The sequence below is a fragment of the Macaca mulatta genome, chromosome 3, assembly GCF_049350105.2.
Source record: "Macaca mulatta isolate MMU2019108-1 chromosome 3, T2T-MMU8v2.0, whole genome shotgun sequence".
In the NCBI taxonomy this organism is placed as follows: Eukaryota; Metazoa; Chordata; class Mammalia; order Primates; family Cercopithecidae; genus Macaca; species Macaca mulatta.
Window position 1 is genome coordinate 2,284,566 of NC_133408.1, and position 12,267 is coordinate 2,296,832.

Consider the following 12,267-nt stretch of genomic DNA (forward strand, 5'->3'; position numbering starts at 1 on the left):
GTCCCTGCCATCTTTAGTCACTCCCTTCCATCCAGGCAGCAGGGACCACGTGAGATTCGTCCTTCGTGCTGAGGGAGGGCCTCACACCCAGGAGCTCTGGAAGCTCATGGGAGCTTCCACAGCTGCCCCTCCCGTGAGGCACCAGAACTGCCCCAGCTGCCACAGGCAGCACTGAGCCCTTCCTCCCTGCAGCCCTGGACTCTGCCATTCTCTTGGGGTCAGGGTGACTTGGTGCTTCCCACCATCTGTGCTGGACCCCTCCACATGGCTCCCCCCAGCACCAGGAGGCCTCCTGGGTCAGCACCTCTGGGTCCTGCCCACGAAGCTGTGCCACCTCCCAAGGCACCTGTCACACCCACCCCAGCATGTTTTCAGTCACAAGAGAACAAAAACCTGACTCAAGCTGGCTTTGAAGTTCAATAGCACAGACAACTCCCACGCTCAAAGGCAGTGGGTGAGGTGGCCTCAGGCACAGCTGGATCCAGGGGCACGGGCAGCACTGCTGGGATCCACTCCGGGTGTGTGTGGGCAGCACTGCTGGGATCCACTCCAGGCTCCTCTGCCATGGTGACAAGAGGGATGTCCCCACAGCCACAGCCACGTCCTCCCACTCCCACCCCCAAGCCTGGCAGGTGGAAGAGCCCAGCAGGAGTCACGCCTGACCGCACACAATCATGTGGCCCGGGGACGTGTGGCCACGGCTGCCACCTGTGGGTGGAGTTACCACCCAGGCAGGCAGGAGAGCTGGGCTGGGAGGCGGGGCCCTGGCCGGCTGTGGTGGCACCTGCTCTCCTGAAGCAGGTGAGCCCCGCACCTTCAGCTCCACCAGGTGGGGCATCCCAGAAGCCCGTTCATGCCCTGCCCCAAATACACTTGTGCAGTACGTGCAATTTTGGAAACTTTGGGACAAAAGCCACGTCTTCCACCCTGTCTCCTTCCGAGATCAATTTAGTGGGTTTTTTTTTTTTTTTTTTTGAGACAAAGTCTCCTCCGTCAACCCGGCTGGAGTGCAATGGCGCGATCTCGGCTCACTGCAAGCTCCGCCTGCTGGGTTCACACCATTCTCCTGCCTCAGCCCCCCGAGTAGCTGGGACTACAGGCGTCCGCCACCACGCCCGGCTAATTTTTTGTATTTTAGTAGAGAAGGGGTTTCACTGTGTTAGCAGCATGGTCTCGATCTCCTGACCTTGTGATCCGCCCGCCTCGGCCTCCCAAAGTGCTGGGATTACAGGCCTGAGCCACCGCGCCCGGCCCGATTTAGTTTTCATTTCACTGTCTCTGCTACTGCATCTCCTACAGTCAATGGAGCCTCCAAATTGAGGAAACAGCCTCCCCCATTCTCACCCGCCCCCCATCTGCCCAAACGCCGAGCAGATCCCCTCGGGTACAAGGTCCTATTGTCCCCAAAACCAGAGCTCCTGGCCCCGTCCAGGAAACTCTTCCGTGTCTCTGTCTGTTTCATCTATGTCTGTCCCCCTTCTGCTCTGTTTGTCTCTGTGCCTCTCCCCTCAGTCACTGTCTCTTTGAGTCTCTGTCTCTCCCTCTCTCCCCATCACTCCTTTCCTATCCCCATCTTTCTCTGTCTCTCCCCATCACTCCTTCTCTGCCTCTCTCTCTCCCCATGTTTCTCTGTCTCTCCCTGTCTTTGTGTTTCTCCCCCATCTCTCCCTTTCTTTCTCCCTCTCTCTCTCCTGCACTCAGGGAAGAACACAGGCAGCACAAGAAAGGGCCAACACACCCGAGCCCTGCCCGGGACCCACCCAAGCCCCCGGGCTCCCTCTGCTTTCACAGGGTGGCGCTGCCTGCCCCCCAGCTCTGGGCCACCAGGTTCCTCCCCGGCCTTCCTACCTGCCTGCCTCCGTTCACCCTTCCCTGAGTTCCCTCGGCTGTCCCCTCGGCCATCGACTTCTTCTGTCTGCTTTGTGTTTCTGCTCGTGAGCAGCAGAAATTCTTCCCGCAACGCGGCCGAAGAGAAAGACATTGAATGAAACTAAACTTCGTCTCTTTGCTCGGCCTCCTGCTCACATTGTGCTGGTGCTGCGTCTCAACTCCCCGGTTGCGTCTGCTTTCTCAGGCACGAGAAATCGCATTCATGCCTGAGAATCGCATTCGTGGGGCTCCAGCCTCATGCCTCGTCACTCACCTAAAGGCCCTGCCTCCTAACGCCAGCCCACTGGGGTGTAAGATTTCAACACGTGAATTCTGGGGGACACTGACACTCGGGCTGCAGCAGCCCCAAGGACTGTGGGCCCAGGAGGGTACAAGAAATCTTCACCAGATGTTCTGGGGAGGGAGGAAGGTGCATGGGGTGGGGAGGCTAGACAAAGGGCTGTGTGGGGCTGGGGTCCTGGGGGGCCAGGTGGGCACCGTGGGGCCCAGCAGCTGCGAGCAGCGCCTCCAGCACTCACCCCAACGTTCTCCACATCCTGAGATGCTTCTTGGGCCCCCACCACGGCAGGGAGAAGCTGGGCCCATAAAGTGCATTTTGCAAGTCGAACCCTGAGCCCAGCCTGCCTGGAACCTTGACCCAGAGGAGCTGTGGAAGAAAATCGAATGAGTCATGGTTTATGCCATTAAGTTTGTGGGTGATTTGTTCCAAAGCAGCAGCTAACTGGGACACCTTGGGTTATAAAAGCGAGAAGCAGGAACTGCTCAGGACCTCGGCTCCCGGCACCTCCTGCGGGATTCCAGCCGAGTCACTCATCCCCAGATCCACATGAAGCCAGGCTCCCCCGTGCACCGATCACCCTCCTGTTTTCAGAAGGCTCGCCCTGCTCCTGGCAGGAACACCCACTTCCTTCCTGCGCGTCTCCGGCCCCAGCCAGGAGATCAGCACAGGCACCCAGCTGTCAGAGCAGGAGCCTGGAAGGGCAGGGAACAGGGGTGCTCAGCCACAGAAGCAAGACAGGGCCCCAGGAGAGCACAGAGTCATCAGGGACTCCGGGAGGACAAACTCTACTGTGAGAAACCACCACAGCCTGGGCCTTCAGCACAGACTCAGAGGGATTCTCCTGGAGGCTGGGTCCGAGGTCAAGGCAGGGGCAGGGCTGCTTCCTGAGATGCTCCTGGACTCACAGACACCGTCTCCTCCGTGTGTCCTCACGGGGCCATCCCTCTGCGTGTGTCTGTGTCCTCACCCCCTCCTCTTACAGGGATACCAGGCGGACTGGGTCCCGGCCACCCTGCTGACCTCCTTTGCCTTAAATATTCATCTATTAAGGTATTTGGGGCACTGCAAGGTTACGTATCGAAGGTGTACAATTTGACGACTTACGTATCGAAGGTGTACAATTTGATGACTTACGGCCTCCGTTTAACTCAATCACCTCTCTTAAGCCCCTGTTTCCTTTTAAGACCTAAGTCACATTCTGAAGTTCTAGGGGTTAGAGCTTCAACATATGAATTTTGGGGGACACAGTTCAGCCCCGACACCCCTCCCACTGCACACACAGCTTCCACCTCAAGAAGAGGCTGGGGCAGGGCTGAGTCAGTTTAGGGCGGATTCGCTGTCCTGTTCCTCAAGGCGGAGGGCAGACCCCCACCCTACCCGGCCTCCCAGCCCCCGGTGTGGCAAGGCAGGCACGTGTGAGGCAGAGCCTGGACCTGATGGAGGAGTGTGAGGGAGGCCATGGCAGGTCCAGAGGGGACCCCAAGGTGATAAAGGGAGATGTTTCCAGACCCCCCACTGCCGGGGCCATCTCCTCCCCACACTCCAGCCTTCTGCAACGGAGTCTTCAAGGAGGGGCAGGGCAGGGAATTCAGTGACCTGGCCCTGACAAGTGGGAACGACAGGAGCGAATGGAGGGGTACACATTTTGGGGGCGCCGTGGAGCCGTGCCTCTCTGCGGGACCATCCGTTCCGGACCCATCAGCCTTCACAGCCACATCAGCTCCCCCACAAAGGCCGGGTGCTGCAGGAATCGGCCTGTCACACATGGAGCCTCTCGCCCCTCTGGAAAGGCCTTTTCAGGACACACCAGAATTGCTTCCCAGCCCCGGCTCGCTGTCCTCAGGGTGGCCATGTGAGTGGTATGGAGAATGGATAGCCCTGGGCCCGCAGAAGGCTGCAAGGCCATTAGCCCCGTCCCCACCCGTCACTTTCTAGAAAGGTTTGCACAAACACACACGGTTGCTGACTCCTGTGAAAGGCCACAATGCTACAGCACATGAGCTGGTCTGCAGAGAATGCCCCTCAGGAGAACGGGCACACGCCACCTGCGCCAGGAGGCAGATGCCACAGTCTCCTGAGCCAGCATGTGGCCAGCAGCGGGCCCAGCCTTGGGGTCTGTATGAATGGGGCCTACCGCTGCCCTCCCAGACCCATCTCCTCAGGGAACATGGAGGATGAATAAACAGGCACATTAAGTGATCACAGGAACAGGGACAGTGAGACTACATCAAGGAAAGCTGTAGAACAAGTGACGTTCTGCATGCAGGGAGCGGGTGCACAGGCCCAGCGGAGGCTGGAGAGCAGAGAGAAAAGCTGAACAGGAAGGCCGAGCCACTATGTTGAGTCCTTCAAATGCCGGCCGCAATGCAGTTCTCTAATCCTGAGGAGGTGGGCCAGGAACACCCCTTCCAGAACACAGCAGAAGAGATGGGGGAGGAGGCCTCCCAACAGAGAGCCTCTAAAACCCGAAAATGCCCAATAACATCACATTTGAAAATCTTTCTGGGGAGAAGGTAACTGGAATCCCAAAAGGCCTGAGGCCATGGAGAAGCATGAGTCCAGCTGGGCACAGCATCATCTGTACAGGTCCTGTTGATCCCTGCTGGCCAGGGTCCTGAGTGTTAACGAGCCCCAGGCACGCACAGGAGACGAAGCCTGGGGCCTGCATGAGCAAGAACCCAGAGCAGAAGCCCTGCAGGAAGCCAGGATCCCAGAAGAGGGGCCCTCAAGAGTGAGCCAGGGAAACCCGCCAGTCACGGGGAAGTGGCAGGGACGCTTGCTGCATGAGCCTCTGAAAAGAGGAGTAAATAAGAGAAAAACTCTCAAGAATTTCTACCACTGGCCATCCTCAAGTGGGTTCAAGGTTCAAAGCAGCCACACCCACAAAATGTACTTCCCAGTGGGCTGCTCGGGTCCTGGCAAAAGCAAGCACAAAGTCTCCACAGGGATCCACCCTCGGACGCCTGAGAGTCCACCCATGCGAAAGTGATTTCACAACACAGAGGCACCACACGCACCAGGAAGCCAGCCACCATGGGCAAGAGTCAGCAGAAACAACTAAATGTACAATCAGATTCATAACATTGCAAATAGCGGAATAATCCAAGGCAGAGTGTACAGTAATGATGGCTAATATGTTTACAGAAATAAGAGAGGGCATTGAAGTGTGACAAAGGAACAAGATGTTATCAAAAATGAAATACCATTAGAAATTAAAATATGATCATTGAAATTAGAAACATGAATAGCAAATTCGACACAAAATTCTGATAGTTCATGAACTGAATGATAAATCTGATGTTACACAGAATGCAGCCAAGAAAGCTAAAGAGATAGAAAAACCAAGAAATATGAAAGGACACAGAAGAGAGAATGCACAGGTTTCATCTTTATGTAAAGAATATTCTAGAAAGAGATGATAAAGAGTGCAGGACAGGTCACATTCAAGATGTCAAGTGAGGATTTTCCAGACATAAATCCTCACATTCAGAAGGCCCAATGAATACCAACAGGCTAAATCAAAAGAAACCCACGTTTGGAGAGTGATGGTGAACCCGCAGAAAAACAAAGACAGAGGATGCTGAGTCCCAGGAGAGAAAAGGCAGATGACACATAAAAGAGCAGCAACAAGGCTGAGAGCCAACTCCTTACAACACTGGGTGCTGGGAGGCGCCACAATATCTCAGAGCACTTGGGGAGAATACTGTCAATCTAGACTTATGTTATCCGCAAAACTATCTTTTAAAAATAAGAGGAAAACACAGATTACTTCCAGACAAAGAAAAACCAACACGGTTTATCATAAACACATCTCCGTAAAGGACCTTTGAAGATGAAAAATAATCCCAGAAGGAAAGTTTAAGACACAAAAAGAGATACTGAAGCAAGGGAACATAAACATGAATAAAGTTAAACTCACTGTGTTAATTAATAATCATAACACAACTAACAGCGATATCCCTGCTTGCTGGGGTGAGAAAAACAAGGTACAGCAAACTACCTTGAGTAGTCTGAGAGCAAACCACCCGAGTTTCAGAAACTCTGGATGTTTAAGAAGAATGAAAAAAGACTGAAGACACTGAACAGCCTTAGACTTTTTTTTTTTTAAAGAGATGGGGTCTCACTCTATTGCCCAGGCTGCAGTGCAGTGGCACGATCATAGCTCACATAGCCTAGAATTCCTGGGCCCAAGCAATCCTCCCACCTCAGCCTCCTGAGTAGCTAGGACTATAGGTGCATGCCACCACACTCAGCTAGATTTTTCTTTCCCCCTCCATATTTTGTAGAGACAGGGTCTCACTATGTTGCCCAGGCTGGTCTCGAATTCCTGGCTTCAAGTGATCCCCTCACCTCAGTCGCCCAAAGTGCTGGGATTACAAGTGTGAGGCATTGCTCCTGCTACTTTAGACTCTTAAAGTTTTCAGATTCCCCACCAAAACAACAGGAAGAGAGTATAATTCTCAAAGTAGAGTGAAGGAGTGAAAGTGGGATAAGCAGAAAGAATCAATCAACCAAGAGAAAGGGTAAGAAAGGAGAAAAAACAACAAAAGGATAAATTAGAAAACACAAAATAGAGAGGTATAAACAATCCAAATACATCAGAAATCACAATAAATCTAAATAGATACAACTTCTGATCAAAGGCACAATTATGAGATTGGGTTTTTGGAAGCTGAGTTATGTGCTGCTTACGGGAGACTCACCGCGCAGCCACTGCCAGGGGTGATGAACAGGTGGGCAGGTCCTGCCCTACTGCGGACTGTGTGGTTCAACTCAGCATGGGGACTTGAGGACTTTTCAGAGGGGGCTCCTCATGGCCTCCACAGTGAAGGAGACAATGAAAGTTATCACCTAACTCCGGGGGCGGTACTTGGATTGTTACAAACTGAAAGGACTGAAACAACACTGTCTGAGTGTGATGACTGGGTTCTCTGCTTGGAGCCTCACCAGGCCAACGGCAAGGCGATGCCCAGGCTGGGGTCTTGCCTGAGGGTGTTGGGGAGGCAGCAGCAACCAGGTTCCCTAAGGTTGTTGGCAGAAGCCAGCTCCTTCGACGCCAGCAGGAGCAGCAGCAGCCAGTCTCCCCCATGCTTCGAGTCCCTGCCTTCCCCTCCTGCCCCTCTCTCCTGTTGTCAGGGACTCACACCGCCCGGAGGATCCAGGCTCATCTACTTTAAGATCAGCTGATTAGGAATCTTCATGACATTGGCACAGGTCCCTCTTGCCAAGCAATGCAGCATCTTCACGGGCGATCTCACTTCTGGGATGGCGTTCACCAAGGCTGGAATTCTGCCGCCCACGCCTAGGAACAGAGCTGCTGGCCCTCCCTCTCAGATTTCCTGAGGGACAGAGCTGGAGACCCGAGCAGAGGTCAGACTCAATTCCAGAAAGGGAGCTTCATTAACCCTTTACTCACAGAGACCAATGAACCAGTGGGGTTTTTGGTTTTAAACATGCAGAAAAATATCATTTCCAAGTATAGTTCCTCTTCTTTTATCACCAAACTGCCCTGTCCTGCATTTATTCTGACACTGGGAGTCAGGTTGAGTCAGGAAGCAAAGGCTGCAGGCGGCGGCGCAGGTGTGCCCCGCACTGGAGGACAGCTTTGTCTTTCTCTCTGTTGCAGGTGTTCATCGGTACCAAGAGGAAAAGTGCCTCCGAAGACCTCACTGTCAGGTGTCCTTAATCAATCGATTTTCTGATATTCATCAATAGCTCATTGATCAGTAGCATAGAATCCTAACACAATTGGATTTGGCAGGACAGCATCAGAGTGAGCACCGGCTCTGGCTTCAGCCCCACCGACGTGAATCCATGCTCAGCCCTAGCCCCTGTGTGAGTTGGAGCTATTTGCTTCTCTAACCCTAGTTTCTAAAGCTGTAAAATAAAATAGGGTGATTTCGTGGGCTGTCACACAGATTATGTGTGAAAATTCATGTTAAATGCTTACTATGGAGTCAGGAACATTAAGAAAGAGTTCAATAGATGTCAGCTACTGAGTATTATTACTAAAAATAACACATCTGCCGAAATTACAGCTTTTTAAACAAGTCAACTATGGTAAAAATAAGTATCGGGCTGATGAGTGATGTTTTCTGCTCAGCGTCATACAGATTTTCTTTCTTTCTTTTATAAGATCCATAACTTGCTTGCATTAGCGGTGTGGTTTTAGTTTACAAACTTCTGGACAGCCTGAAACTCCCAATTCTCTTGAACCACCTTAAACACAACCCTTTTGCAAACAATCCTTTAAACATTCTTGTGAGTTTTGATAACACAGAGTCTGCTGTGACCCAGTAATCCTACTCCTGGGGATGCAGCTTAAGAACAAGAATCTCACCTGAAACAAAACCACCACGAAGATGTTCACTTTGGCATCACTTAAACGAAAAAACAAGTATTTGACTAAATGTGCAATAATGGAGATATTTTAGTAAATTACTGTACCTCTCCTAAATACACGACTAGGCAATATTGAAAAGTACAATAAAGTTAGGAGGCATATAGAAAGGTATCTGACTTGAAGTGAAAGGGAGAATATTAAAATAACACAAGTAACACTTTTTTTTTTTTTTTTTTTGAGACTGAGTTTTGCTCTTGTTGCCCAGGCTGGAGTGCAGTGGTGCAATCTCAGCTCACTGCAACCTCCGCCTCCTGGGTTCAAGCGATTCTCCTGCCTCAGCCTCCCGAGTAGCTGGGATTACAGGCATGCGCCACCACGCCCGGCTAATTTTGTATTTTTAGTAGAGACAGCGTTTCTCCATGTTGGTCAGGCTGGTCTTGAGCTCCCGACCTCAGGTGATCCACCCGCCTTGGCCTTCCAAAGCGCTGGGATTACAGGCATGAACCACCACGCCCGGCCACAAATAACACTTTGATAACCATTTGATGCCTCCATGGAATGCAAGGCGTGTGCAAACCTATACCAGTGTCATGTGGGTGGGCTACAGAGGCCTGCCTTATATTTAGGCTTATCTTTAATATTGCTGGTTGCTTGTTTCAAGAAATTTAAAGAGTACTTTCTGATGATTACATTGCCATTGTCATCTGTCGTGATGTATCCATGAGATAAGACTGTCCTGAGCACTGAGCGGTTGGGCTGGAGACCCCCTCTAAAGCCATACACAGTTAGGACTCGCTGCACATGACCCCAAGGTTCATCCGCAGATGTGTGTGGGCACAAACTGCCTCCCCCATGCTCCCAGCAGGTCCCTCGACCCTCTTCTCTCCACGCGGAACAGAAGACAACTCCGGAAAGGTGAACTGGCAATGTCTGCCTTAAAAAAAGCAGGAAGGCAAAAAACAAAACAAACAAAAACAAAACAAAACAAAATGCTGTCAAGCCCCAAGGCATCACAGAATTAACTTTCGGGGCGGAGAGAAGTCAGCTGGGGCCGGCTGAGGCTGTCCTCTCCACCCCATTACCCTCACCATTAACGGGGAGGATTCGGACTCAACTGCACATCCAAAGTTTCTGTAAATAACCCATTTCTGTTTGAAGCAGATTCCCCTGCCATTAATTCAGGGAGGGTTCACAGCATGCTGCAGTTACTTTGCTTTGTGAGTTAATGTCCCATAAGCTCAAACTTGTCACCAGGCTAGACACAGAGGACGTTTACCTCGCCCTCTCGACTGGCTGTCCTAAAACACCTGCTCCTGTGGGCGCTGGTGGCTGTTAAGGGTCATTGGGTTGGGGAGCTGAAGGGGTGCTGCTTGCCCCACTTTTCTCCCCCGTCTGCCCTTCCCACACCCTCTTATGGCCACACCAGAAGGTTACACTGCTCTTGGCAAGTACTGCTTGGCTACCACTGGTTATTCAGGGCCCCAGGGCTCTTTAGTCAGCAAGTGGTGAATCTTACCAGGACAAGGGCCCTTCCTTTCAGGGCATCAGGTTCCCTTCTGGTCCAGTGTGTGTCTAAAAATGTCAACAGGGACCAAGGACCTGGACTAGGCGCTTTAGGACTCTGCTTGGCGACTTATTCTACTATGACTGAGCTGGTATCCAAGTTGCAAGACAAAGTCTTCTTTATTCTGTCCTCAAGCAGAAGAAAGGAGTCTCACCTGGAGCTGTGAACTGCACTGTCTGGGGTTGGGGAGGGGTGACACAAGCACTCCCTCGGCTGCCCCAGCGAATGTCTCAATGGGTCTCATGTACCTCAAATCCACTGGCTCCAAGCTCAGCACAGCACCAGGACTTTCCCAGGAATTGCAGTCCTTGCGGGCTAGACTGCCTTGCAAGTTTCTTGTGGACCCCAGAACACTTTAACCCATGGTGGCAGGGCTTGCTGGAACTCAAGGTTCCAACCACTAGGATGGATGATTCTCCTCTGGCTAGGGCTGGTCTAATGCTCTCTCCATGGGCACTGGGTGAGTTCTACCCCGTGTTGCTTTCCACTGTGACAGGGCGGCAATGAGTTCCAACACAAACTCCCACAATCATTACACTCTCCCTCCCGAGGAACACGACTTCTCTCTCCACACCATGTAGCCACTGGCAAAGATGGGGGAGAGGTGGTGTAGGTGATCCAAGACTGTCTTTCCTACCTTCTTTAATGTCTCTTTCTTAATATGATGCTAAAATCAGATACTTTGATCACTCACCTGACTTTTGGTTCTTAAGAACGTGCTTTTTTTGTGTGGACAGTTGTTCAATTTAGTATTCTTGCAGGGGGCATGATGGCTCAAGGCTTCCATTTGGCCATCTTGCTGCCAAACATTTTAATTAATTTTGCTGAGATACGGTTTACTACCAAAAAGTAAATAAATAACCAAAACAAAACTCTGTATTCCTAGGTAGGTAGGGCATCCCTGGGTCTTGGGTGGGGTCTTCTCAGTGATCTACCCCTCCCCCAAAGAATAGGGGCTCTCTAATGGCCTGCACGAGGCATGTACTCCTGTTTCTTCTCCAGGGATAGAGGATAATTTTTGTTCCTTTCACACAGCTGCAATAGTTTTCACCAGTGTCCTGAGGGTGACAGTATTTGTTCTCTTTCTCCTGTAGATTAAAGGGGGAAAGGATCCTGCCTTGTTCTGGAACCTCCTCTCAGTGGGTGCTATTCCTTTCCTCCAAGCTGCCTCTGAACTCTCTTGAAGTAGACTCTAGGGAGAAAAGACCCATGTATGCTTCCCTCATGCCCACAGCTTAGGGGCCCCCACATTCTCTTGCTAGTTCTCACTTGGCCTCCATCAAATGTATCTTAACTTTCTTCTATGCCTGACTGCATCTGCCCCGGCTAAGCATGTGCTGATATCCCTTAGGTCCCAACAGGCATCTACTTCTCCTTAGAGCTGGGCTGGTGGTTGTCTTACAATTTCAGCTCTACGAGTGGCTCAAGAAGGTTCACAGATTTGCAATTTGGCTTGATTTTGTTGTTGTTGCTGCTGCAAGGGTGGAAGTGACTTTCTTTCCAGTTGTCCATCCCTGAGCTGAAACTATCAGTAAAACTTTCAAAGGGTGCTTGTTCTACTTTATCCAGCATCTAGGATGTTATAGCAGGAAGGTCTTCCGGTTATCCTTGTCCACTCTTGTCAGAAGTAAAATGCTTGAGTTTTAAAATTCATGTTTTTTCTTGATTTCGAAGTCACAGATTCAACTGCTATTTCACTAATAATTACCTTAAAATTGTTGAAGTGCATATTTAACGGTTGTTTTCCATCAATATGGAGAATTTATCGGTATTCAAACCCTCACTCTGAGGAATCAGGGACATGGCAGTCCCACTGACTCCCTCTGTCCCGCTGTCCACACTTCCTATTTGTAACTCCTGATTGTTAATCACATGAGACACCAATGGTTATTTAGATGTCACTATAATTATTACTGGCTTCTCTGCTTACTTTTTAGGCTTTTTTTTAAAGGGCTATCTCAAGTTCACAGCAAAACTGAGAGGAAGATACAGAGATTTCCCATATATCCCTTCCCCTGACACATGCACAGCCTCTCCCATTATCAACATCCCCCAGCACAGTGGTACATTTGTTACAACTGATTAAGCTACATAAATGTGTCATCATCACCCAAAGCCCACAGTTCACAGCAGGGTTCACTCTTGTTGTTGTGCATTCTATAGATTTTGGACAAATGTATAATGACATAT